The sequence below is a fragment of the Pseudophryne corroboree genome, chromosome 2 (genome assembly GCF_028390025.1).
Source record: "Pseudophryne corroboree isolate aPseCor3 chromosome 2, aPseCor3.hap2, whole genome shotgun sequence".
NCBI lineage: Eukaryota > Metazoa > Chordata > Amphibia > Anura > Myobatrachidae > Pseudophryne > Pseudophryne corroboree.
In genome coordinates this window covers 635,783,359-635,799,857 of record NC_086445.1, presented here as the reverse complement: position 1 = coordinate 635,799,857, position 16,499 = coordinate 635,783,359, and the positions used below count along the sequence as shown (strand labels likewise).

The 16,499-nt window shown below is 48.1% G+C and overlaps 1 protein-coding gene across 2 annotated transcripts in view; it reads right to left on the bottom strand.

The window, feature by feature from the left end:
- LOC135041345 (mitogen-activated protein kinase 14) overlaps positions 1 to 16,499 on the bottom strand; it is a 335,823-nt gene that overhangs the window by 251,517 nt on the left and 67,807 nt on the right. The gene's annotated exons all lie outside the window — the stretch shown is intronic.

Genomic DNA, 16,499 nt, shown 5'->3' with positions numbered 1-16,499 from the left:
CATGGAACCTGCCGAATGGAATTTTGCTTCGTAAGAAGCTACCATTTTTCCCAGGACTCGTGTGCAGTGATGCACCGATACCTGTTTTGGTTTCAGGAGGTCTCTGACTAGAGATGACAGCTCCTTGGCTTTCTCCTGCGGGAGAAACACTTTTTTCTGTTCTGTGTCCAGAACCATACCCAGGAACAGCAGGCGTGTGGTACTAGGAACCAGCTGTGACTTTGGAATGTATAGCATCCATCCGTGCTGTTGTAGCACTTCCCGAGATAGTGCTACTCCGACCAACAACTGCTCCATGGACCTCGCCTTTATAAGGAGATCGTCCAAGTACGGGATAATTAAAAACTCCCTTTTTTCGAAGGAGTATCATCATTTCTGCCATTACCTTGGTAAAGACCCTCGGTGCCGTGGACAGTCCAAACGGCAGTGTTTGGAATTGGTAATGGCAATCCTGTACCACAAATCTGAGGTACTCCTGGTGAGGATGGTAAATGGGGACATGTAGGTAAGCATCCTTGATGTCCAGGGATACCATGTAATCCCCCTCCTCCAGGCTTGCAATAACCGCCCTGAGCGATTCCATCTTGAACTTGAATTTTTTTATGTATGTGTTCAAGGACTTCAAATTTAAAATGGGTCTCACCGAACCGTCCGGTTTCGGTACCACAAACAGTGTGGAATAGTAACCCCGTCCTTGTTGAAGTAGGGGCACCTTGACTATCACCCGCTGGGAATACAGCTTGTGAATTGCCTCTAGCACAGCCTCCCTGCCTGAGGGAGTTGTCGGCAAGGCAGATTTGAGGAAACGGCGGGGGGGGGGAGACGCCTCAAATTCCAGCCTGTACCCCTGAGATACTACTTCAAGGATCCAGGGATCCACCTGTGAGCGAGCCCACTGATCGCTGAAATTTTTGAGGCGGCCCCCCACCGTACCTGGCTACGCCTGTGGAGCCCCCGCGTCATGCGGTGGACTCAGAGGAAGCGGGGGAAGAATTTTGATTCTGGGAACTGGCTGACTGGTGCAGCTTTTTCCCTCTTCCCTCGTCTCTGTGCAGAAAGGAAGCGCCTTTGACCCGCTTGCTTTTCTGAAGCCGAAAGGACTGTACCTGATAATACAGTGCTTTCTTAGGCTGTGAGGAAACCTGAGGTAAAAAATTTTCTTCCCAGCTGTTGCTGTGGATACGAGGTCCCAGAGACCATCCCCAAACAATTCCTCACCCTTATAAGGCTCTATGTGCCTTTTAAAGTCAGCATCACCTGTCCAGTGTCGGGTCTCTAATACCCTCCTGACAGAATGGACATTGCATTAATTCTGGATGCCAGCCGGCAAAATATCCCTCTGTGCATCCCTCATATATAAGACGACGTCTTATGTTCGCAAACTAGTATCCCTGTTTGACAGGGTTACAGACCACGCTGCAGCAGCACTATCTGCAGGTCTCAGTCTAGTACCTGAGTGTGTAAATACAGACTTCAGGATAGCCTCCTGCTTTTTATCAGCAGGTACCTTCAAAGTGGCCGTATCCTAAGACGGCAGGTGCCACCTTTTTTGACAAACGTGTGAGCGCCTTATCCACCCTAGGGGATATCTCCCAGCGTAACTTATCCTCTGGCGGGAAAAGGTACGCCATCAGTAACTTTTTAGAAATTACCAGTTTCTTATCGGGGGAACCCACGCTTTTTCACACTTCATTCACTCATTTGATGGGGGAACAAAACACTGCCTGCTTTTTCTCCCCAAACATAAAACCCTTTTTTAGTGGTACTTGGGTTAATGTCAGAAATGTGTAACACATTTTTTATTGCCGGGATCATGTAACGGATGTTCCTAGTGGATTGTGTATATGTCTCAACCTCGTCGACACTGGAGTCAGACTCCGTGTCGACATCTGTGTCTGCCATCTGAGGGAGCGGGCGTTTTTGAGCCCCTGATGGCCTTTGAGACGCCTGGGCAGGCGCGGGCTGAGAAGCCGGCTGTCCCATAGCTGTTACGTCATCCAGCCTTATATGTAAGGAGTTGACACTGTCGGTTAATACCTTCCACCTATCCATCCACTCTGGTGTCGGCCCATAGGGGGCGACATCCCATTTATCGGCATCTGCTCCGCCTCCACATAAGCCTCCTCATCAAACATGTCGACACAGCCGTACCGACACACCGCACACACACAGGGAATGCTCTGACTGAGGACAGGACCCCACACAGCCCTTTGGGGAGACAGAGAGTATGCCAGCACACACCAGAGCGCTATATAATGTAGGGATAAACACTATCACTGAGTGAATTTTCCCCAATAGCTGCTTGCATAAACAATATTGCGCCTAAATTTAGTGCCCCCCCTCTCTTTTTAACCCTTTGAGCCTGAAAACTACAGGGGAGAGCCTGGGGAGCTGTCTTCCAGCTACACTGTGAAGAGAAAATGGCGCCAGTGTGCCGAGGGAGATAGCTCCACCCCTTTTTCGCGGACTTTTCTCCCGCTTTTTTATGGATTCTGGTAGGGGTAATTATCACATATATAGCCTCTGGGGCTATATATTGTGATTATTTTGCCAGCCAAGGTGTTTTTATTGCTGCTCAGGGCGCCCCCCCCAGCGCCCTGCACCTTCAGTGACCGGAGTGTGAAGTGTGTATGAGGAGCAATGGCGCACAGCTGCAGTGCTGTGCGCTACCTTGGTGAAGACTGAAGTCTTCTGCCGCCGATTTTCCGGACCATCTTCATGCTTCTGGCTCTGTAAGGGGGACGGCGGCGCGGCTCCGGGAACGAACACCAAGGACGGGTCCTGCGGTCGATCCCTCTGGAGCTAATGGTGTCCAGTAGCCTAAGAAGCCCAAGCTAGCTGCAAGCAGGTAGGTTCGCTTCTTCTCCCCTTAGTCCCTCGTAACAGTGAGCCTGTTGCCAGCAGGTCTCACTGTAAAATAAAAAACCTAACATATACTTTCTTTCTAGGAGCTCAGGAGAGCCCCTAGTGTGCATCCAGCTCGGCCGGGCACAGAAATCTAACTGAGGTCTGGAGAAGGGGCATAGAGGGAGGAGCCAGTGCACACCAGATAGTACCTAATCTTTCTTTTAGAGTGCCCAGTCTCCTGCGGAGCCCGTCTATTCCCCATGGTCCTTACGGAGTTCCCAGCATCCACTAGGACGTCAGAGAAATGTATTTATGTTTACATATACACCTTATACAGACAGCCTGAAGGTAATTTTAGCCAATATTTTTTATAACTTTGTGCATTAAACAAAGTTTGTGTACATTCACACAATTCATTTTTGTTTCATATACATCTTATACACACAGCCTGAAGGTCATTTAATACAATATTTTTAATAACTTTGTATATTAAACAAAGTTTGTTACATTGAGCCATCAGAAAACAAAGGTTTTACTATCTCACTCTCACTCAAAAAAGTCTGTATTTCGGAATATTTGGATATGGGATACTCAACCTGTGTGTGTGTGTGTATATATATATATATATATATATATATATATATATATATATAATAAGAATTTACTTACCGATAATTCTATTTCTCGGAGTCCGTAGTGGATGCTGGGGTTCCTGAAAGGACCATGGGGAATAGCGGCTCCGCAGGAGACAGGGCACAAAAAGTAAAGCTTTTCCAGATCAGGTGGTGTGCACTGGCCATAGGGGGAGGAGCCAGTGCACACCACCTGATCTGGTAAAAGCTTTACTTTTTTGTGCCCTGTCTCCTGCGGAGCCGCTATTCCCCCATGGTCCTTTCAGGAACCCCAGCATCCACTTAGGACGATAGAGAAACTATAGGTAGTTTTTTCACACCCCACATAATACCCTGTTTAGTGGTACCTGTAGTATCAGCTAAATGTAACGCCTCCTTCATTGCCAAAATCATATAACGTGTGGCCCTACTGGAAAATACGGTTGATTCGTCACCGTCACCACTGGAATCAGTGCCTGTGTCTGGGTCTGTGTCGACCGACTGAGGCAAAGGGCGTTTCACAGCCCCTGACGGTGTTTGAGGCGCCTGGACAGGCACTAATTGATTGTCCGGCCGCCTCATGTCGTCAAACGACTGCTTAAGCGAGTTGACGCTATCCCGTAATTCCACAAATAAAGGCATCCATTCTGGTGTCGACCCCCTAGGAGGTGACATCCCCATATTTGGCAATTGCTCCGCCTCCACACCAATATCGTCCTCATACATGTCGACACACACGTACCGACACACAGCAGACACACAGGGAATGCTCTACACGAAGACAGGACCCACTAGCCCTTTGGGGAGACAGAGGGAGAGTCTGCCAGCACACACCAAAAAAAAAGCGCTATATATGACAGGGATAGCCTTATAATAAGTGCTCCCTTATAGCTGCTTTATATATATCAAAATATTGCCATTAAATTTGCCCCCCCTCTCTGTTTTACCCTGTTTCTGTAGTGCAGTGCAGGGGAGAGACCTGGGAGCCGTCCTGACCAGCGGAGCTGTGAGAGGAAATGGGATAGGCCCCGCCCCTTTTTCGGCGGGCTCGTCTCCCGCTATTTTGTGAATCCAGGCAGGGGTTAAATATCTCCATATAGCCTCTGGGGGCTATATGTGAGGTATTTTTAGCCTTTTAATAGGTTTTCATTTGCCTCCCAGGGCGCCCCCCCCCCAGCGCCCTGCACCCTCAGTGACTGCGTGTGAAGTGTGCTGAGAGGAAAATGGCGCACAGCTGCAGTGCTGTGCGCTACCTTTAGAAGACTGCAGGAGTCTTCAGCCGCCGATTCTGGACCTCTTCTTACTTCAGCATCTGCAAGGGGGCCGGCGGCGCGGCTCCGGTGACCATCCAGGCTGTACCTGTGATCGTCCCTCTGGAGCTGATGTCCAGTAGCCAAGAAGCCAATCCATCCTGCACGCAGGTGAGTTCACTTCTTCTCCCCTCTGTCCCTCGTTGCAGTGATCCTGTTGCCAGCAGGAATCACTGTAAAATAAAAAACCTAAGCTAAACTTTCTCTAAGCAGCTCTTTATGAGAGCCACCTAGAATTGCACCCTTCTCGGCCGGGCACAAAAATCTAACTGGAGTCTGGAGGAGGGTCATAGGGGGAGGAGCCAGTGCACACCACCTGATCTGGAAAAGCTTTACTTTTTGTGCCCTGTCTCCTGCGGAGCCGCTATTCCCCATGGTCCTTTCAGGAACCCCAGCATCCACTAGGACGATAGAGAAATATATATATATATATATATATATATATATATATATATATATTATACACACACACACACACACACACACACACACACATATATATATAAATATTATATTCAAAATTATGCTATTTAAATACCTCCAAGTGCATGATCATTGTGAGGGATGTAGCAGTGCTCCTGCACAAAGCCCTGATATTTTTACCTTATAGATTTAAAGAGTTTTAAGTGGCTTTCTGCAGAACTTCATATACAAAGTGCAGTTCTTGAACACAAAAAACTGGTATTACAAAGGGGTTGAACACTTATCAGGACCTCCTGAAAGGTTGTCATAATCGCTTTAATGTATACAGGATGGTTTATAAAGCACCAATCCTATTACATGGTGATGTAAAGAAAATATGTAATCATTATCAACAGTCCCTCCACCTTTGGAACTTACAGTATAAATGACCTTTATCATGATTCAGTTGCAGCTATTTGGCACTCATTCAGACGCCATTTAGGATTGTTACTGGGTTCTCAGTACACGAAGCAAAAGGACAGGTACAGTTGTATAACACCTGCATACTTCGTGATAGACCAGGAGATGGCACTTAATTATTTCAACCAATGGTAGCATGTTTACTGCAAAAAATATGGAAGATAATAGGGAACCTTGTGGAACACTACAAGGCTGTGGCACTGGTGACGATAAGTATACTCCAGACGAAATTCTGTGACCATTCAATATAGGACAATCTAGGTCTCAGATTATACTAACGTTGGTTTCGATTATAGTTTATTGCTTTCCAGTGCAGGAACACAACATTTTTCGTAATTCTGTGACCTGCCAGTGAGAAATTGTTTCAACCAGCTAAGGCAGTGGTTCCCAAACTTTTTGAAATCACTGCTCCCCTGAGTATCAGAATGTTTTTTTTAGAGCACCCCTAGGCCAAAAATGTGTTATTCAGAAAAAATATTAAATTAAGTCAATTGTGTTTATATGTCATCCTTAGGTTCAGTTACGTGATGAGGGCTTGGATTCACTTCTGTTTGTCCACATATTTTATGATTGGAAATTACCAGCACTGGTTTTGTCTATTACTTTGACCATAAATAAATTAGAATTTTTTCTTGACCACCAACACAGGGCCATCCAGTCCACAGATAAGCACATCCTGAGAAACATTGAGTGACAATCCATTGTATAAAGGCCAAATACACACTCATTTGTACATTGTTTAAACAAGGTAGACCTGCAAGTGAATCTGGACATTGGAAGCAACTGTATAATGCCATCCTGGAGGGAAGAGCAAACTGCATTAAAGCCTATGAGGAGAGCTGCAGATTCAGTATGAGAGGCATCTGTGAGTAACCTCTTTGAGGATTTTGGAGTTATGGGCGAATAACACTATATATTTTTTCAACCATTTTTGTATTCCAGGAGTATACAGCAGTGTAGGACTGCAATGAGTGAAGGGATCAAAAAACACTATCATATGGATACACAGCTCGCATGGTTGGCTTGTTTAAACCCAATATTTTTTTGGGTGGGAGGGGGTTGTTTTTTTTTTTAAACACTTTTTTTTTTTTTTTTTTTTAAATATGCTGTGACTATTGGCACAGTGCCGTAACTTCTTGAGAAAAAAAAAAAAAGAATTTACTTACCGATAATTCTATTTCTCATAGTCCGTAGTGGATGCTGGGGACTCCGAAAGGACCATGGGGAATAGCGGCTCCGCAGGAGACTGGGCACAAAAGTAAAAGCTTTAAGACTACCTGGTGTGCACTGGCTCCTCCCCCCATGACCCTCCTCCAAGCCTCAGTTAGGATACTGTGCCCGGACGAGCGTACACAATAAGGAAGGATTTTGAATCCCGGGTAAGACTCATACCAGCCACACCAATCACACCGTACAACTTGTGATCTGAACCCAGTTAACAGCATGATAACAGAGGAGCCTCTGAAAAGATGGCTCACAACAATAATAACCCGATTTTTTGTAACAATAACTATGTACAAGTATTGCAGACAATCCGCACTTGGGATGGGCGCCCAGCATCCACTACGGACTATGAGAAATAGAATTATCGGTAAGTAAATTCTTATTTTCTCTGACGTCCTAGTGGATGCTGGGGACTCCGAAAGGACCATGGGGATTATACCAAAGCTCCCAAACGGGCGGGAGAGTGCGGATGACTCTGCAGCACCGAATGAGAGAACTCCAGGTCCTCCTCAGCCAGGGTATCAAATTTGTAGAATTTAGCAAACGTGTTTGCCCCTGACCAAGTAGCTGCTCGGCAAAGTTGTAAAGCCGAGACCCCTCGGGCAGCCGCCCAAGATGAGCCCACTTTCCGTGTGGAATGGGCTTTTACAGATTTTGGCTGTGGCAGGCCTGCCACAGAATGTGCAAGCTGAATTGTACTACAAATCCAACGAGCAATAGTCTGCTTAGAAGCAGGAGCACCCAGCTTGTTGGGTGCATACAGGATAAACAGCGAGTCAGATTTTCTGACTCCAGCCGTCCTGGAAACATATTTTCAGGGCCCTGACTACGTCCAGCAACTTGGAATCCTCCAAGTCCCTAGTAGCCGCAGGCACCACAATAGGCTGGTTTAAGTGAAATGCTGAAACCACCTTAGGGAGAAATTGAGGACGAGTCCTCAATTCTGCCCTGTCCGTATGAAAAATTAGGTAAGGGCTTTTATAGGATAAAGCCGCCAATTCTGAGACACGCCTGGCTGAGGCCAGGGCTAACAGCATTACCACTTTCCATGTGAGATATTTTAAGTCCACAGTGGTGAGTGGTTCAAACCAATGTGATTTTAGGAACCCCAAAACTACATTGAGATCCCAAGGTGCCACTGGAGGCACAAAAGGAGGCTGTATATGCAGTACCCCCTTGACAAACGTCTGAACTTCAGGAACTGTAGCTAGTTCTTTTTGGAAGAATATTGACAGGGCCGAAATTTGAACCTTAATGGACCCTAATTTTAGGCCCATAGACAGTCCTGTTTGCAGGAAATGCAGGAAACGACCCAGTTGAAATTCCTCTGTAGGGGCCTTCCTGGCCTCACACCACGCAACATATTTACGCCAAATACGGTGATAATGTTGCACAGTTACATCCTTCCTGGCTTTGATCAGGGTAGGGATGACTTCATCCGGAATGCCTTTTTCCTTCAGGATCCGGCGTTCAACCGCCATGCCGTCAAACGCAGCCGCGGTAAGTCTTGGAACAGACATGGTCCCTGCTGGAGCAGGTCCTTTCTTAGAGGTAGAGGCCACGGGTCTTCCGTGAGCATCTCTTGAAGTTCCGGGTACCAAGTCCTTCTTGGCCAATCCGGAGCCACGAGTATAGTCCTTACTCCTCTCCTTCTTATGATTCTCAGTACCTTGGGTATGAGAGGCAGAGGAGGGAACACATACACTGACTGGTACACCCACGGTGTTACCAGAGCGTCCACAGCTATTGCCTGAGGGTCCCTTGACCTGGCGCAATATCTGTCCAGTTTTTTGTTGAGGCGGGACGCCATCATGTCCACCTTTGGTTTTTCCCAACGGTTCACAATCATGTGGAAGACTTCTGGGTGAAGTCCCCACTCCCCCGAGTGGAGATCGTGTCTGCTGAGGAAGTCTGCTTCCCAGTTGTCCACTCCCGGAATGAACACTGCTGACAGTGCTATCACATGATTTTCCGCCCAGCGAAGAATCCTTGCAACTTCCGTCATTGCCCTCCTGCTTCTTGTGCCGCCCTGTCTGTTTACGTGGGCGACTACCGTGATGTTGTCCGACTGGATCAGCACCGGCTGACCCTGAAGCAGAGGCCTTGCCTGACTTAGGGCATTGTAAATGGCCCTTAGTTCCAGGATATTTATGTGAAGTGACGTTTCCATGCTTGACCACAAGCCCTGGAAATTTCTTCCCTGTGTGACTGCTCCCCAGCCTCTCAGGCTGGCATCCGTGGTCACCAGGACCCAGTCCTGAATGCCGAATCTGCGGCCCTCTAGAAGATGAGCACTCTGCAACCACCACAGGAGAGACACCCTTGTCCTTGGAGACAGGGTTATCCGCTGATGCATTTGAAGATGCGATCCGGACCATTTGTCCAGCAGATCCCACTGAAAAGTTCTTGCGTGGAATCTGCCGAATGGAATCGCTTCGTAAGAAGCCACCATTTTTCCCAGGACCCTTGTGCATTGATGCACTGACACTTGGCCTGGTTTTAGGAGGTTCCTGACTAGGTCGGATAACTCCCTGGCTTTCTCCTCCGGGAGAAACACCTTTTTCTGTACTGTGTCCAGAATCATCCCTAGGAACAGCAGACGTGTCGTCGGAATCAGCTGCGATTTTGGAATATTTAGAATCCATCCGTGCTGTCGTAGTACTACTTGAGATAGTGCTACTCCGACCTCTAACTGTTCTCTTATCAGGAGATCGTCCAAGTAAGGGATAATTAAGAAGCCTTTTCTTCGAAGAAGAATCATCATTTCGGCCATTACCTTGGTAAAGACCCGGGGTGCCGTGGACAATCCAAACGGCAGCGTCTGAAACTGATAGTGACAGTTCTGTACCACAAACCTGAGGTACCCTTGGTGAGAAGGGCAAATTGGGACATGGAGGTAAGCATCCTTGATGTCCAGAGACACCATATAGTCCCCTTCTTCCAGGTTCGCTATCACTGCTCTGAGTGATTCCATCTTGAATTTGAACCTTTGTATGTAAGTGTTCAAGGATTTCAGATTTAAAATAGGTCTCACCGAGCCGTCCGGCTTCGGTACCACAAACAGCGTGGAATAATACCCCTTTCCCTGTTGTAGGAGGGGTACCTTGATTATCACCTGCTGGGAATACAGCTTGTGAATGGCTTCCAATACCGCCTCCCTGAAGGGGGGAGACGTTGGTAAAGCAGACTTCAGGAACCGGCGACGGGGAGACGTCTCGAATTCCAATTTGTACCCCTGAGATACTACCTGCAGGATCCAGGGGTCCACTTGCGAGTGAGCCCACTGCGCGCTGAAATTCTTGAGACGGGCCCCCACCGTGCCTGAGTCCGCTTGTAAGGCCCCAGCGTCATGCTGAGGACTTGGCAGAAGCGGGGGAGGGCTTCTGTTCCTGGGAAGAGGCTGTCTGCTGCAGTCTTTTTCCCGCTTGCCCTTATGGGGACGAAAGGACTGAGCCTGAAAAGACGGTGTCTTTTTCTGAGAGGTGACCTGGGGTAAAAAGGTGGATTTCCCAGCCGTTGCCGTGGCCACCAGGTCCGATAGACCGACCCCAAATAACTCCTCCCCTTTATACGGCAATACTTCCATATGCCGTTTGGAATCCGCATCACCTGACCACTGTCGCGTCCATAACCCTCTTCTGGCAGAAATGGACAGCGCACTTACTCTTGATGCCAGAGTGCAAATATCCCTCTGTGCATTTCTCATATATAGAAATGCATCCTTTAAATGCTCTATAGTCAATAATATATTGTCCCTGTCCAGGGTATCAATATTTTCAGTCAGGGAATCCGACCAAGCCACCCCAGCACTGCACATCCAGGCTGAGGCGATTGCTGGTCGCAGTATAATACCAGTATGTGTGTATATACTTTTTAGGATATTTTCCAGCTTCCTATCAGCTGGTTCCTTGAGGGCGGCCGTATCAGGAGACGGTAACGCCACTTGTTTTGATAAGCGTGTGAGCGCCTTATCTACCCTAGGGGGTGTTTCCCAACGCGCCCTAACCTCTGGCGGGAAAGGGTATAATGCCAATAATTTTTTAGAAATTAGCAGTTTTTTATCGGGGGAAACCCACGCTTCATCACACACCTCATTTAATTCATCTGATTCAGGAAAAACTACGGGTAGTTTTTTCACACCCCACATAATACCCTTTTTTGTGGTACTTGTAGTATCAGAAATGTTCAAAACCTCCTTCATTGCCGTGATCATGTAACGTGTGGCCCTACTGGAAAATACGTTTGTTTCCTCACCGTCGACACTGGAGTCAATGTCCGTGTCTGGGTCTGTGTCGACCACCTGAGGTAACGGGCGCTTTAGAGCCCCTGACGGTGTTTGAGACGCCTGTACAGGTATTAACTGATTTGCCGGCTGTCTCATGTCGTCAACAGTCTTTTGTAAAGTGCTGACACTATCACGTGTCCTGTCTCCTGCGGAGCCGCTAAACCCCATGGTCCTGACGGAGTCCCCAGCATCCACTACGGACTACGAGAAATAGAATTATCGGTAAGTAAATTCTTATTTTCTCTAACGTCCTAAGTGGATGCTGGGGACTCCGTCAGGACCATGGGGATTATACCAAAGCTCCCAAACGGGCGGGAGAGTGCGGATGACTCTGCAGCACCGAATGAGAGAACTCCAGGTCCTCCTCAGTCAGGGTGTGCCCCTGACCAAGTAGCAGCTCGGCAAAGTTGTAAAGCCGAGACCCCTCGGGCAGCCGCCCAAGATGAGCCCACTTCCTTGTGGAATGGGCTTTTACTGATTTTGGCTGTGGCAAGCCTGCCACAGAATGTGCAAGCTGAATTGTACTACAAATCCAGCGAGCAATCGTCTGCTTAGAAGCAGGAACACCCATCTTGTTGGGTGCATACAGGCTAAACAGCGAGTCAGATTTTCTGACTCCAGTCGTCCTGGAAACATATATATTCAGGGCCCTGACAACGTCAAGTAACTTGGAGTCCTCCAAGTCCCTAGTAGCCGCAGGTACCACAATAGGTTGGTTCATGTGAAGAACAGAAAACACCTTAAGGAGAAATTGAGGACGAGTCCTCAATTCTGCCCTGTCAGAATGAAAAATTAAGTAAGGGCTTTTATATGATAAAGCCGCCCATTCTGACACACGCCTGGCTGAAGCCAGGGCTAATAGAATCTTCACCTTCCATGTGAAATATTTTAATTCCACAGTGGTGAGTGGATCAAACCAATGTGACTTTAGGAAACTCAAAACAACATTGAGATCCCAAGGTGCCACTGGGGGCACAAAAGGAGGCTGTATATGCAGTACCCCTTTTACAAACGTCTGAACTTCAGGCACTGAAGCCAGTTCTTTCTGGTAGAAATTTGACAGGGTTGAAATTTGAACCTTAATGGACCCTAATTTTAGGCCCATAGACAGTCCTGTTTTCAGGAAATGTAGGAAACGACCCAGTTGGAATTCCTCTGTAGGGACCTTCTTGGCCTCACACCACGCAACATATTTTCGCCAAATGCGGTGAAAATGTTTTGCGGTTACATCCTTCCTGGCTTCGACCAGGGTAGGGATGACTTCATCTGGAATGCCCTTTCAGGATCCGGCGTTCAACTGCCATGCCGTCAAACGCAGCCGCGGTAAGTCTTGGAACAGACAAGGCCCCTGCTGGAGCAGGTCGTTTCTTAAAGGTAGAGGCCACGGTTCTTCCGTGAGCATCTCTTGAAGTTCCGGGTACCAAGTCCTTCTTGACCCATCCGGAACCACGAGTATCGTTCTTACTCATCTCCTTCTTATGATTCTCAGTACTTTTGGTATGAGATGCATAGGAGGGAACACATACCCTGACTGGTACACCCACAGTGTTACCAGAGCGTCCACCGCTATTGCCTGAGGGTCCCTTGACCTGGCGCAATATTTGTCTAGTTTTTTGTTCAGGCGGGACGCCATCATGTCCACCTTTGGTTTTTCCCAACGGTTTACAATCATGTGGAAGACTTCCCGCTGAAGTCCCCACTCTCCCGGGTGGAGGTTATGCCTGCTGAGGAAGTTTGCTTCCCAGTTTTCCACTCCCGGAATTAACACTGCTGAGAGTGTTATCACATGATTTTTCGCCCAGCGAAGAATCCTTGCAGTTTCTGCCATTTCCCTCCTGCTTCATGTGCCGCCCTGTCTGTTTACGTGGGCGACTGCCGTGATGTTGTCCCACTGGATAAATACCGGCTGACCTTGAAGCAGAGGTCTTGCTAAGCTTAGAGCCTTGTAAATTGCCCTTAGCTCCAGTATATTTATATGGAGAGAAGTCTCCAGACTTGATCACACTCCCTGGAAATTTTTTCCTTGTGTGACTGCTCCCCAGCCACTCAGGCTGGCATCCGTGGTCACCAGGACCCAGTCCTGAATGTCGAATCTGCGGCCCTTTCATAGATGAGCACTCTGCAGCCACCGCAGAAGAAAACACCCTTGTCCTTGGAGACAGGGTTATCCGCTGATGCATCTGAAGATGCGATCCGGACCATTTTCCCAGCAGATTCCACTGAAAGGTTCTTGCGTGAAATCTACCGAATGGGATCGCTTTGTAAGAAACCACCATTTTTCACAGGACCCTTGTGCAATGATGCACTGATACTTTTCCTGGTTTTAGGAGATTCCTGACTAGCTCGGATAACTCCCTGGTCTTCTTCTCCGGGAGAAAACATCCTTTTCTGGACTGTGTCCAGAATCATTCCTAGGAACATTAGACGTGTCGTCGGAAAAAGCTGCGATTTTGGAATATTTAGAATCCACTCGTGCTGTCGTAGAACTACTTGAGATAGTGCTACTCCGACCGCCAACTGTTCTCTGGACCTTGCCCTTATCAGGAAAGCGTCCATATTTCTTTTAGGAAGAATCATCATTTCGGCCATTACCATGGTAAAGACCCGGGGTGCCGTGGACAATCCAAACGGCAGCGTCTGAACTGATAGTGACAGTTCTGTACCACGAACCTGAGATACCCTTGGTGAGAAGGGCAAAATTTGGACATGTAGGTAAGCGTCCCTGATATCCAGTGACACCATATCGTCCTGGTTCGCTATCACTGCTCTGAGTGACTCCATCTTGATTTGAACCCTTGTATGTAATTGTTCAAATCTTTTATATCTCACCGAGCCGTTTGGCTTCAGTACCACAATATAGTGTGGAATAATACCCCTTCCCTTGTTGTAGGAGGGGTACTTTGATTATCACCTGCTGGGAATACAGCCTGTGAATTTTTTTTCCAATACTGCCTCCCTGTCGGAGGGAGACGTTGGTAAAGCAGACTTCAGGAACTTGTGAGGGGAAGACGTCTCGAATTTCCAATGTACACCTGGGATACTACGTGTAGGATCCAGGAGTCCACTTGCGAGTGAGCCCACTGCGTGCTGAAACTCTTGAGATGACCCCCCACCGCACCTGAGTCCGCTTGTATGGCCCCAGCGTCATGCTGCGGACTTGGCAGAAGCTGTGGAGGACTTCTGTTCCTGGGAATGGGCTGCCTGCTGCAGTCTTCTTCCCTTTCCTCTAACCCTGGGCAGATATGACTGGCCTTTTGCCCTCCTGCCTTTATGGGTACGAAAGGACTGAGACTGAAAAGACTGTGTCCTTTTCTGCTGAGATGTGACTTGGGGTAACAAAAGTGGATTTTCCAGCTGTTGCCATGGCCACCAGGTCCGATGGACCGCCCCTTTATACGGCAATACTTCCATGTGCCGTCTGGAATCTGCATCACCTGACCACTGTCGTGTCTATAAACATCGTCTGGCAGATATGGACATCACATCTACTCTTGATGCCAGAATGCAAATATCCCTCTGCGCATCTCGCATATATAGAAATGCATCCTTAAAATGCTCTATAGTCAATAAAATATTGTTCCTGTCAAGGGTATCAATATTTTCAGTCAGGAAATCCGACCAAGCCCCCCCAGCGCTGTACATCCAGGCTGAGGCGATTGCTGGTCGTAGTATAACACCAGTATGTGTGTATATACTTTTTAGGATATTTTTCAGCTTCCTATCAGCTGGCTCTTTGAGGGCGGCCGTATCTGGAGACGGTAACGCCACTTGTTTTTATAAGCGTGTGAGCGCCTTATCCACCCTAAGGTGTGTTTCCCAACTCGCCCTCACTTCTGGCGGGAAAGGGTATACCTCCAATAATTTTCTATCGGAGGAAACCCACGTATCATCACACACTTTAATTTATCTGATTCAGGAAAAACTACAAGTAGATTATTCCCACCCTACATAATACCCTTATTTGTGGTACTTGTAGTATCAGAAATATGTAACACCTCCTTCATTGCCCTTAACATGTAACGTGTGGCCCTAAAGGAAAATACGTTTGTTTCTTCACCGTCGACACTGAAGTCAGTGTCCGTGTCTGTGTCGACCAACTGAGGTAAATGGGCGTTTTTACAAGCCCCTGACAGTGTCTGAGACGCCTGGACAGGTACTAATTTGTTTGCCGGCCGTCTCATGTCGTCAACCGACCTTGCATCGTGTTGACATTATCACGTAATTCCTAAATAAGCCATCCATTCCGGTGTCGACTCCCTAGAGAGTGACATCACCAATACAGGCAATTTGCTCCGCCTCCTCACCAACATCGTCCTCCTACATGTCGACACACACGTACCGACACACAGCACACACACAGGGAATGCTCTAATAGAGGACAGGACCCCACTAGCCCTTTGGGGAGACAGAGGGAGAGTTTGCCAGCACACACCAAAAACGCTATAATTATACAGGGACAACCCCTTATACAAGTGTTTTCCCTTATAGCATTTTTACATATGTAATCATATCGCCAAATAAGTGCCCCCCCCTCTCCGTTTTAACCCTGTTTCTGTAGTGCAGTGCAGGGGAGAGCCTGGGAGCCTTCCTCACAGCAGAGCTGAGCAGGAAAATGGCGCCGTGTGCTGAGGAGAATAGGCCCCGCCCCCTAAACCGGCGGGCTCTTCTCCCGGAGTTTGTGAGATCTGGCAGGGGTTAAATACATCCATATAGCCTCAAGGGCTATATGTGATGTATTTTAGCCATAAAAAAGGTATAATACATTGCTGCCCAGGGCGCCCCCCCCAGCGCCCTGCACCCTCAGTGACCGCTGGTATGAAGTGTGCTGACAACAATGGCGCACAGCTGCAGTGCTGTGCGCTACCTTATGAAGACTGAAAGTCTTCTGCCGCCTGTTTCTGGACCTCTGGACCTCTTCAACTTCGGCATCTGCAAGGGGGGTCGGCGGCACGGCTCCGGGACGAACCCCAGGGTGAGACCTGTGTTCCGACTCCCTCTGGAGCTAATGGTGTCCAGTAGCCTAAGAAGCAAATCCATCCTGCACGCAGGTGAGTTTACTTCTCTCCCCTAAGTCCCTCGTAGCAGTGAGCCTGTTGCCAGCAGGACTCACTGAAAATAAAAAACCTAACTTAAACTTTTATTCTAAGCAGCTCAGGAGAGCCACCTAGATTGCACCCTTCTCGGCCGGGCACAAAGATCTAACTGAGGCTTGGAGGAGGGTCATAGGGGGAGGAGCCAGTGCACACCACCTGATCCTAAAGCTTTTATTATTGTGCCCTGTCTCCTGCGGAGCCGCTAAACCCCATGGTCCTGACTGAGTCCCCAGCATCCACTTAGGAC